The 20,303-nt window shown below is 45.1% G+C and overlaps 16 non-coding genes across 16 annotated transcripts; all 16 read right to left on the reverse strand.

Moving 5' to 3' along the window:
* Positions 1-219: 219 nt before the first annotated feature.
* On the reverse strand, positions 220-410 carry LOC141186792 (U2 spliceosomal RNA). Its single transcript, XR_012261037.1, has one exon. It is a non-coding gene; the product is annotated as a U2 spliceosomal RNA (small nuclear RNA).
* A 1,120-nt stretch (positions 411-1,530) lies between these two features.
* LOC141186793 (U2 spliceosomal RNA) lies at positions 1,531-1,721 on the reverse strand. Its single transcript, XR_012261038.1, has one exon. It is a non-coding gene; the product is annotated as a U2 spliceosomal RNA (small nuclear RNA).
* Positions 1,722-2,842: 1,121 nt separating this feature from the next.
* Positions 2,843-3,033, reverse strand: LOC141186794 (U2 spliceosomal RNA). Its single transcript, XR_012261039.1, has one exon. It is a non-coding gene; the product is annotated as a U2 spliceosomal RNA (small nuclear RNA).
* Positions 3,034-4,154: 1,121 nt separating this feature from the next.
* On the reverse strand, positions 4,155-4,345 carry LOC141186795 (U2 spliceosomal RNA). The gene has a single exon (XR_012261040.1). It is a non-coding gene; the product is annotated as a U2 spliceosomal RNA (small nuclear RNA).
* Positions 4,346-5,471: 1,126 nt separating this feature from the next.
* Positions 5,472-5,662, reverse strand: LOC141186796 (U2 spliceosomal RNA). The gene has a single exon (XR_012261041.1). It is a non-coding gene; the product is annotated as a U2 spliceosomal RNA (small nuclear RNA).
* A 1,121-nt stretch (positions 5,663-6,783) lies between these two features.
* LOC141184861 (U2 spliceosomal RNA) lies at positions 6,784-6,974 on the reverse strand. Its single transcript, XR_012259576.1, has one exon. It is a non-coding gene; the product is annotated as a U2 spliceosomal RNA (small nuclear RNA).
* A 1,122-nt stretch (positions 6,975-8,096) lies between these two features.
* LOC141186797 (U2 spliceosomal RNA) lies at positions 8,097-8,287 on the reverse strand. The gene has a single exon (XR_012261042.1). It is a non-coding gene; the product is annotated as a U2 spliceosomal RNA (small nuclear RNA).
* Positions 8,288-9,406: 1,119 nt separating this feature from the next.
* On the reverse strand, positions 9,407-9,597 carry LOC141186798 (U2 spliceosomal RNA). Its single transcript, XR_012261043.1, has one exon. It is a non-coding gene; the product is annotated as a U2 spliceosomal RNA (small nuclear RNA).
* A 1,124-nt stretch (positions 9,598-10,721) lies between these two features.
* LOC141184862 (U2 spliceosomal RNA) lies at positions 10,722-10,912 on the reverse strand. Its single transcript, XR_012259577.1, has one exon. It is a non-coding gene; the product is annotated as a U2 spliceosomal RNA (small nuclear RNA).
* A 1,121-nt stretch (positions 10,913-12,033) lies between these two features.
* On the reverse strand, positions 12,034-12,224 carry LOC141186799 (U2 spliceosomal RNA). Its single transcript, XR_012261044.1, has one exon. It is a non-coding gene; the product is annotated as a U2 spliceosomal RNA (small nuclear RNA).
* Positions 12,225-13,343: 1,119 nt separating this feature from the next.
* Positions 13,344-13,534, reverse strand: LOC141186802 (U2 spliceosomal RNA). Its single transcript, XR_012261046.1, has one exon. It is a non-coding gene; the product is annotated as a U2 spliceosomal RNA (small nuclear RNA).
* A 1,125-nt stretch (positions 13,535-14,659) lies between these two features.
* LOC141186803 (U2 spliceosomal RNA) lies at positions 14,660-14,850 on the reverse strand. The gene has a single exon (XR_012261047.1). It is a non-coding gene; the product is annotated as a U2 spliceosomal RNA (small nuclear RNA).
* A 1,120-nt stretch (positions 14,851-15,970) lies between these two features.
* Positions 15,971-16,161, reverse strand: LOC141186804 (U2 spliceosomal RNA). The gene has a single exon (XR_012261048.1). It is a non-coding gene; the product is annotated as a U2 spliceosomal RNA (small nuclear RNA).
* Positions 16,162-17,282: 1,121 nt separating this feature from the next.
* On the reverse strand, positions 17,283-17,473 carry LOC141186805 (U2 spliceosomal RNA). The gene has a single exon (XR_012261049.1). It is a non-coding gene; the product is annotated as a U2 spliceosomal RNA (small nuclear RNA).
* A 1,120-nt stretch (positions 17,474-18,593) lies between these two features.
* LOC141184851 (U2 spliceosomal RNA) lies at positions 18,594-18,784 on the reverse strand. The gene has a single exon (XR_012259567.1). It is a non-coding gene; the product is annotated as a U2 spliceosomal RNA (small nuclear RNA).
* A 1,121-nt stretch (positions 18,785-19,905) lies between these two features.
* Positions 19,906-20,096, reverse strand: LOC141186806 (U2 spliceosomal RNA). Its single transcript, XR_012261050.1, has one exon. It is a non-coding gene; the product is annotated as a U2 spliceosomal RNA (small nuclear RNA).
* Between the last annotated feature and the right edge of the window lie 207 nt (positions 20,097-20,303).

Raw genomic sequence — 20,303 nt, forward strand, 5'->3', positions numbered from 1 at the left:
AGCATTGCATTACATTACATTACATGGCAATGCAATGCACAGTTGCTGAAGTTGAACCAAAATGAGCTTGTCATCTGGCTTCTGCAACTTTTAACATGAAAAATCCAATGAGGAGAAGAAAAGCAAAGCCAAAGAGTCCATCCCAAAATCCGACAAACAAGCAAAATGAACAAAAAGCATTGAATTCAATTCTTTCTGATTTTAGAAACTGCATTAAAGAAGGGGTGCACCGGTCCTGGAGATACTGCAATACCAGGTCAATGCGTGGAGTGGACAGAGCAAGCTCTTTTTCCATCTCCCTGTTCTAAAAATCCATTTAATATATGGTCCCCAGATAGGGGACGTATCAGATATTAAACTGATAAGAACAGATACTACACTTGATCTTAGCCAAAAGGCCGAGAAGCGATAACCAGAATTGGTTTCCGACTACGGTGCCACCCAAGGATTCTGAAAAGTCCATTTGTGGAGATGGCCACCTGGACTCCCGTTAAGAAGACATGCTGTCAACCTCTAGATCCCTCACATGCCTGCACTTTTCGGCTTGCTGCTGCTGCAATCCACGCGTTTTAGATCTGCATAACTCCACCTCTTTTAGCACAGTACCCTCAACCCCCGGCTGTTCCCACCCGCCTCAACACCGTTGGAAGGGAGGAGAACCAATTAAGGCGGGGGGGGGGTGGAACGAGCAGCTGTCTACCCTTAGCAGGAGGGTTGCTGATTAATTACCTCTCCTGCTGCTGCTGCTGCTGGCTGTCCAGCAGCAGACTGAAGGTGGCTGCTGCTGTGCGCAGGTATATAAAGGCTCAGAGCCTATTATGACACGCGCAGCCAGCGTTCCATTGCCACATTCCGTCTACTGCAGGCGGGATACCTGGATGGCTGAATGTCACTGAGAAGCTCACAGAGACCGCCATAAGCAACAGTTTAAAAGAATGCCACAGACTAATCAACCAAACTTTTTGGGTTGGTTTCTCTTTTATAGTCTGCAGGCATTAAATGAAAGAAGTCAGTGTTCCAGCAGAGGGAGACAACGTTTCAGAAAAGGCATTGTAGCAAACCAAAAAAGAAATTTTAAGCGCAGCAGAGTAACCAGCTCACATACCTGTTAGCTCAGGTGAGTTTAAAAGGCTGCTGTTGATAACAAGGGCATTTGCTAAATAGATGGTGTGTGTGCAACAATATACTGAAAGGTCAATTATATTGTGCAGCTTATCTCACCACCTGTAGTTATTTAGGTGAAAGCTCCAAAATGCTTGCCTAATATGTCTGTTTATCCAAAAGGAAGTATAGAGGGAGAGCTAGATAGATAGCATTGCATTACATTACATTACATGGCAATGCAATGCACAGTTGCTGAAGTTGAACCAAAATGAGCTTGTCATCTGGCTTCTGCAACTTTTAACATGAAAAATCCAATGAGGAGAAGAAAAGCAAAGCCAAAGAGTCCATCCCAAAATCCGACAAACAAGCAAAATGAACAAAAAGCATTGAATTCAATTCTTTCTGATTTTAGAAACTGCATTAAAGAAGGGGTGCACCGGTCCTGGAGATACTGCAATACCAGGTCAATGCGTGGAGTGGACAGAGCAAGCTCTTTTTCCATCTCCCTGTTCTAAAAATCCATTTAATATATGGTCCCCAGATAGGGGACGTATCAGATATTAAACTGATAAGAACAGATACTACACTTGATCTTAGCCAAAAGGCCGAGAAGCGATAACCAGAATTGGTTTCCGACTACGGTGCCACCCAAGGATTCTGAAAAGTCCATTTGTGGAGATGGCCACCTGGACTCCCGTTAAGAAGACATGCTGTCAACCTCTAGATCCCTCACATGCCTGCACTTTTCGGCTTGCTGCTGCTGCAATCCACGCGTTTTAGATCTGCATAACTCCACCTCTTTTAGCACAGTACCCTCAACCCCCGGCTGTTCCCACCCGCCTCAACACCGTTGGAAGGGAGGAGAACCAATTAAGGCGGGGGGGGGGGTGGAACGAGCAGCTGTCTACCCTTAGCAGGAGGGTTGCTGATTAATTACCTCTCCTGCTGCTGCTGCTGCTGGCTGTCCAGCAGCAGACTGAAGGTGGCTGCTGCTGTGCGCAGGTATATAAAGGCTCAGAGCCTATTATGACACGCGCAGCCAGCGTTCCATTGCCACATTCCGTCTACTGCAGGCGGGATACCTGGATGGCTGAATGTCACTGAGAAGCTCACAGAGACCGCCATAAGCAACAGTTTAAAAGAATGCCACAGACTAATCAACCAAACTTTTGGGGTTGGTTTCTCTTTTATAGTCTGCAGGCATTAAATGAAAGAAGTCAGTGTTCCAGCAGAGGGAGACAACGTTTCAGAAAAGGCATTGTAGCAAACCAAAAAAGAAATTTTAAGCGCAGCAGAGTAACCAGCTCACATACCTGTTAGCTCAGGTGAGTTTAAAAGGCTGCTGTTGATAACAAGGGCATTTGCTAAATAGATGGTGTGTGTGCAACAATATACTGAAAGGTCAATTATATTGTGCAGCTTATCTCACCACCTGTAGTTATTTAGGTGAAAGCTCCAAAATGCTTGCCTAATATGTCTGTTTATCCAAAAGGAAGTATAGAGGGAGAGCTAGATAGATAGCATTGCATTACATTACATTACATGGCAATGCAATGCACAGTTGCTGAAGTTGAACCAAAATGAGCTTGTCATCTGGCTTCTGCAACTTTTAACATGAAAAATCCAATGAGGAGAAGAAAAGCAAAGCCAAAGAGTCCATCCCAAAATCCGACAAACAAGCAAAATGAACAAAAAGCATTGAATTCAATTCTTTCTGATTTTAGAAACTGCATTAAAGAAGGGGTGCACCGGTCCTGGAGATACTGCAATACCAGGTCAATGCGTGGAGTGGACAGAGCAAGCTCTTTTTCCATCTCCCTGTTCTAAAAATCCATTTAATATATGGTCCCCAGATAGGGGACGTATCAGATATTAAACTGATAAGAACAGATACTACACTTGATCTTAGCCAAAAGGCCGAGAAGCGATAACCAGAATTGGTTTCCGACTACGGTGCCACCCAAGGATTCTGAAAAGTCCATTTGTGGAGATGGCCACCTGGACTCCCGTTAAGAAGACATGCTGTCAACCTCTAGATCCCTCACATGCCTGCACTTTTCGGCTTGCTGCTGCTGCAATCCACGCGTTTTAGATCTGCATAACTCCACCTCTTTTAGCACAGTACCCTCAACCCCCGGCTGTTCCCACCCGCCTCAACACCGTTGGAAGGGAGGAGAACCAATTAAGGCGGGGGGGGGGGTGGAACGAGCAGCTGTCTACCCTTAGCAGGAGGGTTGCTGATTAATTACCTCTCCTGCTGCTGCTGCTGCTGGCTGTCCAGCAGCAGACTGAAGGTGGCTGCTGCTGTGCGCAGGTATATAAAGGCTCAGAGCCTATTATGACACGCGCAGCCAGCGTTCCATTGCCACATTCCGTCTACTGCAGGCGGGATACCTGGATGGCTGAATGTCACTGAGAAGCTCACAGAGACCGCCATAAGCAACAGTTTAAAAGAATGCCACAGACTAATCAACCAAACTTTTTGGGTTGGTTTCTCTTTTATAGTCTGCAGGCATTAAATGAAAGAAGTCAGTGTTCCAGCAGAGGGAGACAACGTTTCAGAAAAGGCATTGTAGCAAACCAAAAAAGAAATTTTAAGCGCAGCAGAGTTACCAGCTCACATACCTGTTAGCTCAGGTGAGTTTAAAAGGCTGCTGTTGATAACAAGGGCATTTGCTAAATAGATGGTGTGTGTGCAACAATATACTGAAAGGTCAATTATATTGTGCAGCTTATCTCACCACCTGTAGTTATTTAGGTGAAAGCTCCAAAATGCTTGCCTAATATGTCTGTTTATCCAAAAGGAAGTATAGAGGGAGAGCTAGATAGATAGCATTGCATTACATTACATTACATGGCAATGCAATGCACAGTTGCTGAAGTTGAACCAAAATGAGCTTGTCATCTGGCTTCTGCAACTTTTAACATGAAAAATCCAATGAGAAGAAGAAAAGCAAAGCCAAAGAGTCCATCCCAAAATCCGACAAACAAGCAAAATGAACAAAAAGCATTGAATTCAATTCTTTCTGATTTTAGAAACTGCATTAAAGAAGGGGTGCACCGGTCCTGGAGATACTGCAATACCAGGTCAATGCGTGGAGTGGACAGAGCAAGCTCTTTTTCCATCTCCCTGTTCTAAAAATCCATTTAATATATGGTCCCCAGATAGGGGACGTATCAGATATTAAACTGATAAGAACAGATACTACACTTGATCTTAGCCAAAAGGCCGAGAAGCGATAACCAGAATTGGTTTCCGACTACGGTGCCACCCAAGGATTCTGAAAAGTCCATTTGTGGAGATGGCCACCTGGACTCCCGTTAAGAAGACATGCTGTCAACCTCTAGATCCCTCACATGCCTGCACTTTTCGGCTTGCTGCTGCTGCAATCCACGCGTTTTAGATCTGCATAACTCCACCTCTTTTAGCACAGTACCCTCAACCCCCGGCTGTTCCCACCCGCCTCAACACCGTTGGAAGGGAGGAGAACCAATTAAGGCGGGGGAGGGGGGAGGGTGGAACGAGCAGCTGTCTACCCTTAGCAGGAGGGTTGCTGATTAATTACCTCTCCTGCTGCTGCTGCTGCTGGCTGTCCAGCAGCAGACTGAAGGTGGCTGCTGCTGTGCGCAGGTATATAAAGGCTCAGAGCCTATTATGACACGCGCAGCCAGCGTTCCATTGCCACATTCCGTCTACTGCAGGCGGGATACCTGGATGGCTGAATGTCACTGAGAAGCTGACAGAGACCGCCATAAGCAACAGTTTAAAAGAATGCCACAGACTAATCAACCAAACTTTTTGGGTTGGTTTCTCTTTTATAGTCTGCAGGCATTAAATGAAAGAAGTCAGTGTTCCAGCAGAGGGAGACAACGTTTCAGAAAAGGCATTGTAGCAAACCAAAAAAGAAATTTTAAGCGCAGCAGAGTAACCAGCTCACATACCTGTTAGCTCAGGTGAGTTTAAAAGGCTGCTGTTGATAACAAGGGCATTTGCTAAATAGATGGTGTGTGTGCAACAATATACTGAAAGGTCAATTATATTGTGCAGCTTATCTCACCACCTGTAGTTATTTAGGTGAAAGCTCCAAAATGCTTGCCTAATATGTCTGTTTATCCAAAAGGAAGTATAGAGGGAGAGCTAGATAGATAGCATTGCATTACATTACATTACATGGCAATGCAATGCACAGTTGCTGAAGTTGAACCAAAATGAGCTTGTCATCTGGCTTCTGCAACTTTTAACATGAAAAATCCAATGAGGAGAAGAAAAGCAAAGCCAAAGAGTCCATCCCAAAATCCGACAAACAAGCAAAATGAACAAAAAGCATTGAATTCAATTCTTTCTGATTTTAGAAACTGCATTAAAGAAGGGGTGCACCGGTCCTGGAGATACTGCAATACCAGGTCAATGCGTGGAGTGGACAGAGCAAGCTCTTTTTCCATCTCCCTGTTCTAAAAATCCATTTAATATATGGTCCCCAGATAGGGGACGTATCAGATATTAAACTGATAAGAACAGATACTACACTTGATCTTAGCCAAAAGGCCGAGAAGCGATAACCAGAATTGGTTTCCGACTACGGTGCCACCCAAGGATTCTGAAAAGTCCATTTGTGGAGATGGCCACCTGGACTCCCGTTAAGAAGACATGCTGTCAACCTCTAGATCCCTCACATGCCTGCACTTTTCGGCTTGCTGCTGCTGCAATCCACGCGTTTTAGATCTGCATAACTCCACCTCTTTTAGCACAGTACCCTCAACCCCCGGCTGTTCCCACCCGCCTCAACACCGTTGGAAGGGAGGAGAACCAATTAAGGCGGGGGGGGGGGTGGAACGAGCAGCTGTCTACCCTTAGCAGGAGGGTTGCTGATTAATTACCTCTCCTGCTGCTGCTGCTGCTGGCTGTCCAGCAGCAGACTGAAGGTGGCTGCTGCTGTGCGCAGGTATATAAAGGCTCAGAGCCTATTATGACACGCGCAGCCAGCGTTCCATTGCCACATTCCGTCTACTGCAGGCGGGATACCTGGATGGCTGAATGTCACTGAGAAGCTCACAGAGACCGCCATAAGCAACAGTTTAAAAGAATGCCACAGACTAATCAACCAAACTTTTTGGGTTGGTTTCTCTTTTATAGTCTGCAGGCATTAAATGAAAGAAGTCAGTGTTCCAGCAGAGGGAGACAACGTTTCAGAAAAGGCATTGTAGCAAACCAAAAAAGAAATTTTAAGCGCAGCAGAGTAACCAGCTCACATACCTGTTAGCTCAGGTGAGTTTAAAAGGCTGCTGTTGATAACAAGGGCATTTGCTAAATAGATGGTGTGTGTGCAACAATATACTGAAAGGTCAATTATATTGTGCAGCTTATCTCACCACCTGTAGTTATTTAGGTGAAAGCTCCAAAATGCTTGCCTAATATGTCTGTTTATCCAAAAGGAAGTATAGAGGGAGAGCTAGATAGATAGCATTGCATTACATTACATTACATGGCAATGCAATGCACAGTTGCTGAAGTTGAACCAAAATGAGCTTGTCATCTGGCTTCTGCAACTTTTAACATGAAAAATCCAATGAGGAGAAGAAAAGCAAAGCCAAAGAGTCCATCCCAAAATCCGACAAACAAGCAAAATGAACAAAAAGCATTGAATTCAATTCTTTCTGATTTTAGAAACTGCATTAAAGAAGGGGTGCACCGGTCCTGGAGATACTGCAATACCAGGTCAATGCGTGGAGTGGACAGAGCAAGCTCTTTTTCCATCTCCCTGTTCTAAAAATCCATTTAATATATGGTCCCCAGATAGGGGACGTATCAAATATTAAACTGATAAGAACAGATACTACACTTGATCTTAGCCAAAAGGCCGAGAAGCGATAACCAGAATTGGTTTCCGACTACGGTGCCACCCAAGGATTCTGAAAAGTCCATTTGTGGAGATGGCCACCTGGACTCCCGTTAAGAAGACATGCTGTCAACCTCTAGATCCCTCACATGCCTGCACTTTTCGGCATGCTGCTGCTGCAATCCACGCGTTTTAGATCTGCATAACTCCACCTCTTTTAGCACAGTACCCTCAACCCCCGGCTGTTCCCACCCGCCTTAACACCGTTGGAAGGGAGGAGAACCAATTAAGGCGGGGGGGGGGGGTGGAACGAGCAGCTGTCTACCCTTAGCAGGAGGGTTGCTGATTAATTACCTCTCCTGCTGCTGCTGCTGCTGGCTGTCCAGCAGCAGACTGAAGGTGGCTGCTGCTGTGCGCAGGTATATAAAGGCTCAGAGCCTATTATGACACGCGCAGCCAGCGTTCCATTGCCACATTCCGTCTACTGCAGGCGGGATACCTGGATGGCTGAATGTCACTGAGAAGCTCACAGAGACCGCCATAAGCAACAGTTTAAAAGAATGCCACAGACTAATCAACCAAACTTTTTGGGTTGGTTTCTCTTTTATAGTCTGCAGGCATTAAATGAAAGAAGTCAGTGTTCCAGCAGAGGGAGACAACGTTTCAGAAAAGGCATTGTAGCAAACCAAAAAAGAAATTTTAAGCGCAGCAGAGTAACCAGCTCACATACCTGTTAGCTCAGGTGAGTTTAAAAGGCTGCTGTTGATAACAAGGGCATTTGCTAAATAGATGGTGTGTGTGCAACAATATACTGAAAGGTCAATTATATTGTGCAGCTTATCTCACCACCTGTAGTTATTTAGGTGAAAGCTCCAAAATGCTTGCCTAATATGTCTGTTTATCCAAAAGGAAGTATAGAGGGAGAGCTAGATAGATAGCATTGCATTACATTACATTACATGGCAATGCAATGCACAGTTGCTGAAGTTGAACCAAAATGAGCTTGTCATCAGGCTTCTGCAACTTTTAACATGAAAAATCCAATGAGGAGAAGAAAAGCAAAGCCAAAGAGTCCATCCCAAAATCCGACAAACAAGCAAAATGAACAAAAAGCATTGAATTCAATTCTTTCTGATTTTAGAAACTGCATTAAAGAAGGGGTGCACCGGTCCTGGAGATACTGCAATACCAGGTCAATGCGTGGAGTGGACAGAGCAAGCTCTTTTTCCATCTCCCTGTTCTAAAAATCCATTTAATATATGGTCCCCAGATAGGGGACGTATCAGATATTAAACTGATAAGAACAGATACTACACTTGATCTTAGCCAAAAGGCCGAGAAGCGATAACCAGAATTGGTTTCCGACTACGGTGCCACCCAAGGATTCTGAAAAGTCCATTTGTGGAGATGGCCACCTGGACTCCCGTTAAGAAGACATGCTGTCAACCTCTAGATCCCTCACATGCCTGCACTTTTCGGCTTGCTGCTGCTGCAATCCACGCGTTTTAGATCTGCATAACTCCACCTCTTTTAGCACAGTACCCTCAACCCCCGGCTGTTCCCACCCGCCTCAACACCGTTGGAAGGGAGGAGAACCAATTAAGGCGGGGGGGGGTGGAACGAGCAGCTGTCTACCCTTAGCAGGAGGGTTGCTGATTAATTACCTCTCCTGCTGCTGCTGCTGCTGGCTGTCCAGCAGCAGACTGAAGGTGGCTGCTGCTGTGCGCAGGTATATAAAGGCTCAGAGCCTATTATGACACGCGCAGCCAGCGTTCCATTGCCACATTCCGTCTACTGCAGGCGGGATACCTGGATGGCTGAATGTCACTGAGAAGCTCACAGAGACCGCCATAAGCAACAGTTTAAAAGAATGCCACAGACTAATCAACCAAACTTTTTGGGTTGGTTTCTCTTTTATAGTCTGCAGGCATTAAATGAAAGAAGTCAGTGTTCCAGCAGAGGGAGACAACGTTTCAGAAAAGGCATTGTAGCAAACCAAAAAAGAAATTTTAAGCGCAGCAGAGTAACCAGCTCACATACCTGTTAGCTCAGGTGAGTTTAAAAGGCTGCTGTTGATAACAAGGGCATTTGCTAAATAGATGGTGTGTGTGCAACAATATACTGAAAGGTCAATTATATTGTGCAGCTTATCTCACCACCTGTAGTTATTTAGGTGAAAGCTCCAAAATGCTTGCCTAATATGTCTGTTTATCCAAAAGGAAGTATAGAGGGAGAGCTAGATAGATAGCATTGCATTACATTACATTACATGGCAATGCAATGCACAGTTGCTGAAGTTGAACCAAAATGAGCTTGTCATCTGGCTTCTGCAACTTTTAACATGAAAAATCCAATGAGGAGAAGAAAAGCAAAGCCAAAGAGTCCATCCCAAAATCCGACAAACAAGCAAAATGAACAAAAAGCATTGAATTCAATTCTTTCTGATTTTAGAAACTGCATTAAAGAAGGGGTGCACCGGTCCTGGAGATACTGCAATACCAGGTCAATGCGTGGAGTGGACAGAGCAAGCTCTTTTTCCATCTCCCTGTTCTAAAAATCCATTTAATATATGGTCCCCAGATAGGGGACGTATCAGATATTAAACTGATAAGAACAGATACTACACTTGATCTTAGCCAAAAGGCCGAGAAGCGATAACCAGAATTGGTTTCAGACTACGGTGCCACCCAAGGATTCTGAAAAGTCCATTTGTGGAGATGGCCACCTGGACTCCCGTTAAGAAGACATGCTGTCAACCTCTAGATCCCTCACATGCCTGCACTTTTCGGCTTGCTGCTGCTGCAATCCACGCGTTTTAGATCTGCATAACTCCACCTCTTTTAGCACAGTACCCTCAACCCCCGGCTGTTCCCACCCGCCTCAACACCGTTGGAAGGGAGGAGAACCAATTAAGGCGGGGGGGGGGGGGGTGGAACGAGCAGCTGTCTACCCTTAGCAGGAGGGTTGCTGATTAATTACCTCTCCTGCTGCTGCTGCTGCTGGCTGTCCAGCAGCAGACTGAAGGTGGCTGCTGCTGTGCGCAGGTATATAAAGGCTCAGAGCCTATTATGACACGCGCAGACAGCGTTCCATTGCCACATTCCGTCTACTGCAGGCGGGATACCTGGATGGCTGAATGTCACTGAGAAGCTCACAGAGACCGCCATAAGCAACAGTTTAAAAGAATGCCACAGACTAATCAACCAAACTTTTTGGGTTGGTTTCTCTTTTATAGTCTGCAGGCATTAAATGAAAGAAGTCAGTGTTCCAGCAGAGGGAGACAACGTTTCAGAAAAGGCATTGTAGCAAACCAAAAAAGAAATTTTAAGCGCAGCAGAGTAACCAGCTCACATACCTGTTAGCTCAGGTGAGTTTAAAAGGCTGCTGTTGATAACAAGGGCATTTGCTAAATAGATGGTGTGTGTGCAACAATATACTGAAAGGTCAATTATATTGTGCAGCTTATCTCACCACCTGTAGTTATTTAGGTGAAAGCTCCAAAATGCTTGCCTAATATGTCTGTTTATCCAAAAGGAAGTATAGAGGGAGAGCTAGATAGATAGCATTGCATTACATTACATTACATGGCAATGCAATGCACAGTTGCTGAAGTTGAACCAAAATGAGCTTGTCATCTGGCTTCTGCAACTTTTAACATGAAAAATCCAATGAGGAGAAGAAAAGCAAAGCCAAAGAGTCCATCCCAAAATCCGACAAACAAGCAAAATGAACAAAAAGCATTGAATTCAATTCTTTCTGATTTTAGAAACTGCATTAAAGAAGGGGTGCACCGGTCCTGGAGATACTGCAATACCAGGTCAATGCGTGGAGTGGACAGAGCAAGCTCTTTTTCCATCTCCCTGTTCTAAAAATCCATTTAATATATGGTCCCCAGATAGGGGACGTATCAAATATTAAACTGATAAGAACAGATACTACACTTGATCTTAGCCAAAAGGCCGAGAAGCGATAACCAGAATTGGTTTCCGACTACGGTGCCACCCAAGGATTCTGAAAAGTCCATTTGTGGAGATGGCCACCTGGACTCCCGTTAAGAAGACATGCTGTCAACCTCTAGATCCCTCACATGCCTGCACTTTTCGGCTTGCTGCTGCTGCAATCCACACGTTTTAGATCTGCATAACTCCACCTCTTTTAGCACAGTACCCTCAACCCCCGGCTGTTCCCACCCGCCTCAACACCGTTGGAAGGGAGGAGAACCAATTAAGGCGGGGGGGGGGGTGGAACGAGCAGCTGTCTACCCTTAGCAGGAGGGTTGCTGATTAATTACCTCTCCTGCTGCTGCTGCTGCTGGCTGTCCAGCAGCAGACTGAAGGTGGCTGCTGCTGTGCGCAGGTATATAAAGGCTCAGAGCCTATTATGACACGCGCAGCCAGCGTTCCATTGCCACATTCCGTCTACTGCAGGCGGGATACCTGGATGGCTGAATGTCACTGAGAAGCTCACAGAGACCGCCATAAGCAACAGTTTAAAAGAATGCCACAGACTAATCAACCAAACTTTTTGGGTTGGTTTCTCTTTTATAGTCTGCAGGCATTAAATGAAAGAAGTCAGTGTTCCAGCAGAGGGAGACAACGTTTCAGAAAAGGCATTGTAGCAAACCAAAAAAGAAATTTTAAGCGCAGCAGAGTAACCAGCTCACATACCTGTTAGCTCAGGTGAGTTTAAAAGGCTGCTGTTGATAACAAGGGCATTTGCTAAATAGATGGTGTGTGTGCAACAATATACTGAAAGGTCAATTATATTGTGCAGCTTATCTCACCACCTGTAGTTATTTAGGTGAAAGCTCCAAAATGCTTGCCTAATATGTCTGTTTATCCAAAAGGAAGTATAGAGGGAGAGCTAGATAGATAGCATTGCATTACATTACATTACATGGCAATGCAATGCACAGTTGCTGAAGTTGAACCAAAATGAGCTTGTCATCTGGCTTCTGCAACTTTTAACATGAAAAATCCAATGAGGAGAAGAAAAGCAAAGCCAAAGAGTCCATCCCAAAATCCGACAAACAAGCAAAATGAACAAAAAGCATTGAATTCAATTCTTTCTGATTTTAGAAACTGCATTAAAGAAGGGGTGCACCGGTCCTGGAGATACTGCAATACCAGGTCAATGCGTGGAGTGGACAGAGCAAGCTCTTTTTCCATCTCCCTGTTCTAAAAATCCATTTAATATATGGTCCCCAGATAGGGGACGTATCAGATATTAAACTGATAAGAACAGATACTACACTTGATCTTAGCCAAAAGGCCGAGAAGCGATAACCAGAATTGGTTTCCGACTACGGTGCCACCCAAGGATTCTGAAAAGTCCATTTGTGGAGATGGCCACCTGGACTCCCGTTAAGAAGACATGCTGTCAACCTCTAGATCCCTCACATGCCTGCACTTTTCGGCTTGCTGCTGCTGCAATCCACGCGTTTTAGATCTGCATAACTCCACCTCTTTTAGCACAGTACCCTCAACCCCCGGCTGTTCCCACCCGCCTCAACACCGTTGGAAGGGAGGAGAACCAATTAAGGCGGGGGGGGGTGGAACGAGCAGCTGTCTACCCTTAGCAGGAGGGTTGCTGATTAATTACCTCTCCTGCTGCTGCTGCTGCTGGCTGTCCAGCAGCAGACTGAAGGTGGCTGCTGCTGTGCGCAGGTATATAAAGGCTCAGAGCCTATTATGACACGCGCAGCCAGCGTTCCATTGCCACATTCCGTCTACTGCAGGCGGGATACCTGGATGGCTGAATGTCACTGAGAAGCTCACAGAGACCGCCATAAGCAACAGTTTAAAAGAATGCCACAGACTAATCAACCAAACTTTTTGGGTTGGTTTCTCTTTTATAGTCTGCAGGCATTAAATGAAAGAAGTCAGTGTTCCAGCAGAGGGAGACAACGTTTCAGAAAAGGCATTGTAGCAAACCAAAAAAGAAATTTTAAGCGCAGCAGAGTAACCAGCTCACATACCTGTTAGCTCAGGTGAGTTTAAAAGGCTGCTGTTGATAACAAGGGCATTTGCTAAATAGATGGTGTGTGTGCAACAATATACTGAAAGGTCAATTATATTGTGCAGCTTATCTCACCACCTGTAGTTATTTAGGTGAAAGCTCCAAAATGCTTGCCTAATATGTCTGTTTATCCAAAAGGAAGTATAGAGGGAGAGCTAGATAGATAGCATTGCATTACATTACATTACATGGCAATGCAATGCACAGTTGCTGAAGTTGAACCAAAATGAGCTTGTCATCTGGCTTCTGCAACTTTTAACATGAAAAATCCAATGAGGAGAAGAAAAGCAAAGCCAAAGAGTCCATCCCAAAATCCGACAAACAAGCAAAATGAACAAAAAGCATTGAATTCAATTCTTTCTGATTTTAGAAACTGCATTAAAGAAGGGGTGCACCGGTCCTGGAGATACTGCAATACCAGGTCAATGCGTGGAGTGGACAGAGCAAGCTCTTTTTCCATCTCCCTGTTCTAAAAATCCATTTAATATATGGTCCCCAGATAGGGGACGTATCAGATATTAAACTGATAAGAACAGATACTACACTTGATCTTAGCCAAAAGGCCGAGAAGCGATAACCAGAATTGGTTTCCGACTACGGTGCCACCCAAGGATTCTGAAAAGTCCATTTGTGGAGATGGCCACCTGGACTCCCGTTAAGAAGACATGCTGTCAACCTCTAGATCCCTCACATGCCTGCACTTTTCGGCTTGCTGCTGCTGCAATCCACGCGTTTTAGATCTGCATAACTCCACCTCTTTTAGCACAGTACCCTCAACCCCCGGCTGTTCCCACCCGCCTCAACACCGTTGGAAGGGAGGAGAACCAATTAAGGCGGGGGGGGGGGGGGGTGGAACGAGCAGCTGTCTACCCTTAGCAGGAGGGTTGCTGATTAATTACCTCTCCTGCTGCTGCTGCTGCTGGCTGTCCAGCAGCAGACTGAAGGTGGCTGCTGCTGTGCGCAGGTATATAAAGGCTCAGAGCCTATTATGACACGCGCAGACAGCGTTCCATTGCCACATTCCGTCTACTGCAGGCGGGATACCTGGATGGCTGAATGTCACTGAGAAGCTCACAGAGACCGCCATAAGCAACAGTTTAAAAGAATGCCACAGACTAATCAACCAAACTTTTTGGGTTGGTTTCTCTTTTATAGTCTGCAGGCATTAAATGAAAGAAGTCAGTGTTCCAGCAGAGGGAGACAACGTTTCAGAAAAGGCATTGTAGCAAACCAAAAAAGAAATTTTAAGCGCAGCAGAGTAACCAGCTCACATACCTGTTAGCTCAGGTGAGTTTAAAACGCTGCTGTTGATAACAAGGGCATTTGCTAAATAGATGGTGTGTGTGCAACAATATACTGAAAGGTCAATTATATTGTGCAGCTTATCTCACCACCTGTAGTTATTTAGGTGAAAGCTCCAAAATGCTTGCCTAATATGTCTGTTTATCCAAAAGGAAGTATAGAGGGAGAGCTAGATAGATAGCATTGCATTACATTACATTACATGGCAATGCAATGCACAGTTGCTGAAGTTGAACCAAAATGAGCTTGTCATCTGGCTTCTGCAACTTTTAACATGAAAAATCCAATGAGGAGAAGAAAAGCAAAGCCAAAGAGTCCATCCCAAAATCCGACAAACAAGCAAAATGAACAAAAAGCATTGAATTCAATTCTTTCTGATTTTAGAAACTGCATTAAAGAAGGGGTGCACCGGTCCTGGAGATACTGCAATACCAGGTCAATGCGTGGAGTGGACAGAGCAAGCTCTTTTTCCATCTCCCTGTTCTAAAAATCCATTTAATATATGGTCCCCAGATAGGGGACGTATCAGATATTAAACTGATAAGAACAGATACTACACTTGATCTTAGCCAAAAGGCCGAGAAGCGATAACCAGAATTGGTTTCCGACTACGGTGCCACCCAAGGATTCTGAAAAGTCCATTTGTGGAGATGGCCACCTGGACTCCCGTTAAGAAGACATGCTGTCAACCTCTAGATCCCTCACATGCCTGCACTTTTCGGCTTGCTGCTGCTGCAATCCACGCGTTTTAGATCTGCATAACTCCACCTCTTTTAGCACAGTACCCTCAACCCCCGGCTGTTCCCACCCGCCTCAACACCGTTGGAAGGGAGGAGAACCAATTAAGGCGGGGGGGGGGTGGAACGAGCAGCTGTCTACCCTTAGCAGGAGGGTTGCTGATTAATTACCTCTCCTGCTGCTGCTGCTGCTGGCTGTCCAGCAGCAGACTGAAGGTGGCTGCTGCTGTGCGCAGGTATATAAAGGCTCAGAGCCTATTATGACACGCGCAGACAGCGTTCCATTGCCACATTCCGTCTACTGCAGGCGGGATACCTGGATGGCTGAATGTCACTGAGAAGCTCACAGAGACCGCCATAAGCAACAGTTTAAAAGAATGCCACAGACTAATCAACCAAACTTTTTGGGTTGGTTTCTCTTTTATAGTCTGCAGGCATTAAATGAAAGAAGTCAGTGTTCCAGCAGAGGGAGACAACGTTTCAGAAAAGGCATTGTAGCAAACCAAAAAAGAAATTTTAAGCGCAGCAGAGTAACCAGCTCACATACCTGTTAGCTCAGGTGAGTTTAAAAGGCTGCTGTTGATAACAAGGGCATTTGCTAAATACATGGTGTGTGTGCAACAATATACTGAAAGGTCAATTATATTGTGCAGCTTATCTCACCACCTGTAGTTATTTAGGTGAAAGCTCCAAAATGCTTGCCTAATATGTCTGTTTATCCAAAAGGAAGTATAGAGGGAGAGCTAGATAGATAGCATTGCATTACATTACATTACATGGCAATGCAATGCACAGTTGCTGAAGTTGAACCAAAATGAGCTTGTCATCTGGCTTCTGCAACTTTTAACATGAAAAATCCAATGAGGAGAAGAAAAGCAAAGCCAAAGAGTCCATCCCAAAATCCGACAAACAAGCAAAATGAACAAAAAGCATTGAATTCAATTCTTTCTGATTTTAGAAACTGCATTAAAGAAGGGGTGCACCGGTCCTGGAGATACTGCAATACCAGGTCAATGCGTGGAGTGGACAGAGCAAGCTCTTTTTCCATCTCCCTGTTCTAAAAATCCATTTAATATATGGTCCCCAGATAGGGGACGTATCAGATATTAAACTGATAAGAACAGATACTACACTTGATCTTAGCCAAAAGGCCGAGAAGCGATAACCAGAATTGGTTTCCGACTACGGTGCCACCCAAGGATTCTGAAAAGTCCATTTGTGGAGATGGCCACCTGGACTCCCGTTAAGAAGACATGCTGTCAACCTCTAGATCCCTCACATGCCTGCACTTTTCGGCTTGCTGCTGCTGCAATCCACGCGTTTTAGATCTGCATAACTCCACCTCTTTTAGCACAGTACCCTCAACCCCCGGCTGTTCCCACCCGCCTCAACACCGTTGGAAGGGAGGAGAACCAATTAAGGCGGGGGGGGGGGTGGAACGAGCAGCTGTCTACCCTTAGCAGGAGGGTTGCTGATTAATTACCTCTCCTGCTGCTGCTGCTGCTGGCTGTCCAGCAGCAGACTGAAGGTGGCTGCTGCTGTGCGCAGGTATATAAAGGCTCAGAGCCTATTATGACACGCGCAGCCAGCGTTCCATTGCCACATTCCGTCTACTGCAGGCGGGATACCTGGATGGCTGAATGTCACTGAGAAGCTCACAGAGACCGCCATAAGCAACAGTTTAAAAGAATGCCACAGACTAATCAACCAAACTTTTTGGGTTGGTTTCTCTTTTATAGTCTGCAGGCATTAAATGAAAGAAGTCAGTGTTCCAGCAGAGGGAGACAACGTTTCAGAAAAGGCATTGTAGCAAACCAAAAAAGAAATTTTAAGCGCAGCAGAGTAACCAGCTCACATACCTGTTAGCTCAGGTGAGTTTAAAAGGCTGCTGTTGATAACAAGGGCATTTGCTAAATAGATGGTGTGTGTGCAACAATATACTGAAAGGTCAATTATATTGTGCAGCTTATCTCACCACCTGTAGTTATTTAGGTGAAAGCTCCAAAATGCTTGCCTAATATGTCTGTTTATCCAAAAGGAAGTATAGAGGGAGAGCTAGATAGATAGCATTGCATTACATTACATTACATGGCAATGCAATGCACAGTTGCTGAAGTTGAACCAAAATGAGCTTGTCATCTGGCTTCTGCAACTTTTAACATGAAAAATCCAATGAGGAGAAGAAAAGCAAAGCCAAAGAGTCCATCCCAAAATCCGACAAACAAGCAAAATGAACAAAAAGCATTGAATTCAATTCTTTCTGATTTTAGAAACTGCATTAAAGAAGGGGTGCACCGGTCCTGGAGATACTGCAATACCAGGTCAATGCGTGGAGTGGACAGAGCAAGCTCTTTTTCCATCTCCCTGTTCTAAAAATCCATTTAATATATGGTCCCCAGATAGGGGACGTATCAGATATTAAACTGATAAGAACAGATACTACACTTGATCTTAGCCAAAAGGCCGAGAAGCGATAACCAGAATTGGTTTCCGACTACGGTGCCACCCAAGGATTCTGAAAAGTCCATTTGTGGAGATGGCCACCTGGACTCCCGTTAAGAAGACATGCTGTCAACCTCTAGATCCCTCACATGCCTGCACTTTTCGGCTTGCTGCTGCTGCAATCCACGCGTTTTAGATCTGCATAACTCCACCTCTTTTAGCACAGTACCCTCAACCCCCGGCTGTTCCCACCCGCCTCAACACCGTTGGAAGGGAGGAGAACCAATTAAGGCGGGGGGGGGGTGGAACGAGCAGCTGTCTACCCTTAGCAGGAGGGTTGCTGATTAATTACCTCTCCTGCTGCTGCTGCTGCTGGCTGTCCAGCAGCAGACTGAAGGTGGCTGCTGCTGTGCGCAGGTATATAAAGGCTCAGAGCCTATTATGACACGCGCAGCCAGCGTTCCATTGCCACATTCCGTCTACTGCAGGCGGGATACCTGGATGGCTGAATGTCACTGAGAAGCTCACAGAGACCGCCATAAGCAACAGTTTAAAAGAATGCCACAGACTAATCAACCAAACTTTTTGGGTTGGTTTCTCTTTTATAGTCTGCAGGCATTAAATGAAAGAAGTCAGTGTTCCAGCAGAGGGAGACAACGTTTCAGAAAAGGCATTGTAGCAAACCAAAAAAGAAATTTTAAGCGCAGCAGAGTAACCAGCTCACATACCTGTTAGCTCAGGTGAGTTTAAAAGGCTGCTGTTGATAACAAGGGCATTTGCTAAATAGATGGTGTGTGTGCAACAATATACTGAAAGGTCAATTATATTGTGCAGCTTATCTCACCACCTGTAGTTATTTAGGTGAAAGCTCCAAAATGCTTGCCTAATATGTCTGTTTATCCAAAAGGAAGTATAGAGGGAGAGCTAGATAGATAGCATTGCATTACATTACATTACATGGCAATGCAATGCACAGTTGCTGAAGTTGAACCAAAATGAGCTTGTCATCTGGCTTCTGCAACTTTTAACATGAAAAATCCAATGAGGAGAAGAAAAGCAAAGCCAAAGAGTCCATCCCAAAATCCGACAAACAAGCAAAATGAACAAAAAGCATTGAATTCAATTCTTTCTGATTTTAGAAACTGCATTAAAGAAGGGGTGCACCGGTCCTGGAGATACTGCAATACCAGGTCAATGCGTGGAGTGGACAGAGCAAACTCTTTTTCCATCTCCCTGTTCTAAAAATCCATTTAATATATGGTCCCCAGATAGGGGACGTATCAGATATTAAACTGATAAGAACAGATACTACACTTGATCTTAGCCAAAAGGCCGAGAAGCGATAACCAGAATTGGTTTCCGACTACGGTGCCACCCAAGGATTCTGAAAAGTCCATTTGTGGAGATGGCCACCTGGACTCCCGTTAAGAAGACATGCTGTCAACCTCTAGATCCCTCACATGCCTGCACTTTTCGGCTTGCTGCTGCTGCAATCCACGCGTTTTAGATCTGCATAACTCCACCTCTTTTAGCACAGTACCCTCAACCCCCGGCTGTTCCCACCCGCCTCAACACCGTTGGAAGGGAGGAGAACCAATTAAGGCGGGGGGGGGGGTGGAACGAGCAGCTGTCTACCCTTAGCAGGAGGGTTGCTGATTAATTACCTCTCCTGCTGCTGCTGCTGCTGGCTGTCCAGCAGCAGACTGAAGGTGGCTGCTGCTGTGCGCAGGTATATAAAGGCTCAGAGCCTATTATGACACGCGCAGCCAGCGTTCCATTGCCACATTCCGTCTACTGCAGGCGGGATACCTGGATGGCTGAATGTCACTGAGAAGCTCACAGAGACCGCCATAAGCAACAGTTTAAAAGAATGCCACAGACTAATCAACCAAACTTTTTGGGTTGGTTTCTCTTTTATAGTCTGCAGGCATTAAATGAAAGAAGTCAGTGTTCCAGCAGAGGGAGACAACGTTTCAGAAAAGGCATTGTAGCAAACCAAAAAAGAAATTTTAAGCGCAGCAGAGTAACCAGCTCACATACCTGTTAGCTCAGGTGAGTTTAAAAGGCTGCTGTTGATAACAAGGGCATTTGCTAAATAGATGGTGTGTGTGCAACAATATACTGAAAGGTCAATTATATTGTGCAGCTTATCTCACCACCTGTAGTTATTTAGGTGAAAGCTCCAAAATGCTTGCCTAATATGTCTGTTTATCCAAAAGGAAGTATAGAGGGAGAGCTAGATAGATAGCATTGCATTACATTACATTACATGGCAATGCAATGCACAGTTGCTGAAGTTGAACCAAAATGAGCTTGTCATCTGGCTTCTGCAACTTTTAACATGAAAAATCCAATGAGGAGAAGAAAAGCAAAGCCAAAGAGTCCATCCCAAAATCCGACAAACAAGCAAAATGAACAAAAAGCATTGAATTCAATTCTTTCTGATTTTAGAAACTGCATTAAAGAAGGGGTGCACCGGTCCTGGAGATACTGCAATACCAGGTCAATGCGTGGAGTGGACAGAGCAAGCTCTTTTTCCATCTCCCTGTTCTAAAAATCCATTTAATATATGGTCCCCAGATAGGGGACGTATCAGATATTAAACTGATAAGAACAGATACTACACTTGATCTTAGCCAAAAGGCCGAGAAGCGATAACCAGAATTGGTTTCCGACTACGGTGCCACCCAAGGATTCTGAAAAGTCCATTTGTGGAGATGGCCACCTGGACTCCCGTTAAGAAGACATGCTGTCAACCTCTAGATCCCTCACATGCCTGCACTTTTCGGCTTGCTGCTGCTGCAATCCACGCGTTTTAGATCTGCATAACTCCACCTCTTTTAGCACAGTACCCTCAACCCCC

This window comes from Phyllobates terribilis, unplaced genomic scaffold (assembly GCF_046119375.1).
Source record: "Phyllobates terribilis strain yellow unplaced genomic scaffold, ASM4611937v1 Scaffold_40__1_contigs__length_11209783, whole genome shotgun sequence".
Taxonomy (NCBI): Eukaryota; Metazoa; Chordata; class Amphibia; order Anura; family Dendrobatidae; genus Phyllobates; species Phyllobates terribilis.